A 3,140-nucleotide genomic window follows, 5' to 3' on the forward strand; every position below is an offset into this window, starting at 1 on the left:
CATCGGGGGAAACCACGTGACATGCAGGAAGTAAAACTTCTTTGCCTGTGCGTCATGTCATTGTAAATTGCTCTGAGACCATGTCTAATGGTACACTTTAAATAAGTTAAGAATTTAGAGAATAACAAAGGCTAAATAAGCTTCAGTGTGTGACGAGTTGGGAGTGTGAACGGCTTGGACCAGTGTAGTCTCATCATGAAGGAAGGCAGGCTGTGCCTTGGGTGACCTTAAAGACTGCAAGTCCATAATAATCACATTGCTGTGTATAACCTCGCTACAAATGGCCCACATTTTTAAAAGTCTTATAGCGGCTAACCAATGTAGAGCCAACCTTTACTTTAGATGGAACAATCCGCTAAAGGTTATCAGATGTATTCATCATCCGAGCAGATCCAACGTGTGTATCACTCCCTCTGACAAACGGCCAAATGCCATCAGTCTCTCTCAGAAAGTGGTGCACGCAAGCAAAGGTTAAGAGGAAATTATGCTAATGCGAGCTCTGCTAATGCACTCAACACAACCACGGAGAATTAAACGGGTTTTTGCCCCTTGATTTTCCCCTCTGAACACTTTTGTTAACCTTCAAGAACGAACACTGCGTGCTGTTGGCACATTTGTTGCCCAGTGTGTTTACTTTCTAATAATTTCACGTCTTTGACATTCGGAATGTAACGCAGGTCAAACATCAATATTTGGGCGTCTGTGTTTTGGCTGAAAGAGACGTCGGCCCTCGGTGCCGACACGAAGGTCTTCAGCTGGCGTTTCTCCCCCTTCCTTGACATATCTGACAGGGGATTTGCTCTGTGTGGTCACCGGTTGGTGGGCTTCTACGTTCTGCTTTCTGAACGTAAACGCCCCTTTAATGTTCTAAACTGGTTGTTGGAACCAAGGCTGGGTTTCCAGTAGAGCTACTGGCCCAGGGCCCAGGGCCCAGGGGGTCGAACAGGCCAAGGTTCGGTTCATCTTGGTTGGTTTTTGGTGACATGATCGATTGCAAACTTGGTAGAACATTTACACAACTAAAGCACATTATCTACACAGGCTGATGGATTATCGGCTCATTTTGGTCCTGTGTCAAAACAAATGTGTTTTAGAACTCATAGATTTAGATCTAAGTTATGGTGAATCTAGACTTCACTAAGTCCGAGCATAACCCTGGCCTAGACGACGGGGATTGGTTTAAAGAAATGCAAACAACCCAAAGACATTTTTCCCACCCCCTCCTATCCCAGAATGCATCTGTGGTGTAGCCAGTCCATACTCCACTAGCTATGGAGACAGGTCTTGCAATGCGGGACCAGTCAACCATGGCTGACATAAGGACAGAAGTTGTGATAAAATCTAAATGTATTAAAATTATTGATGTGCACTTATACATATACTCCATTATATCTGAGAACGGGGGGGGGGGGGGGGGGGGGGGGGGGGTCTCTGGACCAGTATTTCTGTAATGTGTAGCTCTGCTAACTGTATTATAGGGTTTGCTTCTCATGAGGATGCAGCTGCAGTAGCAGAACTGAGTGGTGCCGTAGGCCGACTTGGGCTGACTCTCTTCTCAAAGTGGACTGATCACCCTTGTCTACGAGATGGGGGACACAGACCGATTGGTGCCTTTATTATGACACCAGCTGGCTGGTTTGTGAGTCCTGCTATGTTCCACACTGCACTGCTGCTTACCGTACAGAGTAAAGCTGGAGGAAAGGTGTTCCTCTCACGGTAGACTTTATGTTGGTATGTCCAGGACTGCCCAGCCTGCCCACATTGCCAGGAAATTGGGATTAGAGATAAAACCACACTATAGACAAGTTACCAGTGTTGTATCACTTGGTTTGTTTCTTCATTCATCAGCTTGGTACGTCCGCTGTGGTTCAACATGTAATCCACCAGGTTCTCCAAACCACTGGATGACATCGGGACGTTTCTTCCTACCCTCCAATACGTTTGATAAAGTAGCGCCACACTGAGTGAATGGAAACAGGACCTCATATCTAAACCAGGCAAAGGTTTTAATCTTTTAATTTTAATTTGTTTTAAAGCCGTCGTAGTTTGGTTAAGTTTATGCTCCAACACGTTATTAGTTAAGTTTAGAAAAAGATCAGCCCGACCTCGTCACACTCAGATTTTAGTCAGAATACGGGTCTAAGACTGCTCCACTGGGCCGGGATTATGGGACCAACAACCAATCAGAGCAACGGAGTCTGTGACGTATGTTGGACGGACGGTAAAAGCATCTTTCTGATCAACAAATGCCTTGATCGCGGTTCTCTGCTCCTCTTCAGAAATGAATGTGCTGTCCTTATCTTCTAAAATGGACACAAGGGCCAAATCTACCCATCTCAGTTCTACAGCAGCAGCCATCTTTGTTGTAAACAAGTCAACCCAGGCTGAGTTCTAGAAAAAGATGGTGGTATGGCCTTAAATCAGACTTCTGGTCTCGCATGGGACAAAGAAAGTGACGTAGCTCCGTTTGTTCTGTATAATGTAAGAAAACTCGCTGTTTCCTTTTATTGTCAAACAGGACCTGGATCCCGCTCTCCTGGGTGAAAGTCCTGAGTTTGTTTGACCATCACAGGTTTGCAACAGGTGAGAGAAGAAAGCTTAAAGAGGATCTGGAGGGGTGTCCCTGAGGCCTGTGTCTTCTTCATCACTGTGTCCCAGATCCAGTCCCATGCTGGTTTGGTGCTGTGTTATGTTCCCACTGGAAACGATCAGAACCATCAGGATGCAGACTAAACCGGCAGCGTGTTTCTGACAGCCTGATGGTGTAAATGGAAGTCCAATATGTGGTTAAATGGAAGAATAATACAACAGGAATACTTAAGTCAAGTACCTTAAAAGTGTACTTAAGTACAGAACATGAGTAGGCCTCCATGCACATATTTATGTGTATTTAGTTTGTGACAGTTAGAGTGTGTGTGAGTTACTACACCATGCAGAGCCTGACGCCTCACTGATTCACCACAGAGGAAGAAGACATTAAAGATGAGAGACTTCATATCCCAGCCTCCCGTTCTGTTTGTGTTGACAGGGCCTCCAGCTGTGGGCTTCTATCATCATTACAAACTCTCTCTCTCTCTCTATCTCTCTCTCGCTCTCTCTCTCTCTCTCTCTCTGTCTCTCTCTCTCTATCTCTCTCTCTC

At 45.4% G+C, this 3,140-nt stretch overlaps 1 protein-coding gene across 1 annotated transcript in view; it reads left to right on the top strand.

Annotated features, from left to right (window-relative positions):
- Positions 1-3,140, top strand: part of LOC117952548 (inactive dipeptidyl peptidase 10-like) — a 172,025-nt gene that overhangs the window by 67,858 nt on the left and 101,027 nt on the right. The gene's annotated exons all lie outside the window — the stretch shown is intronic.

Source organism: Etheostoma cragini, chromosome 11, assembly GCF_013103735.1.
Source record: "Etheostoma cragini isolate CJK2018 chromosome 11, CSU_Ecrag_1.0, whole genome shotgun sequence".
Classification (NCBI taxonomy): Eukaryota; Metazoa; Chordata; class Actinopteri; order Perciformes; family Percidae; genus Etheostoma; species Etheostoma cragini.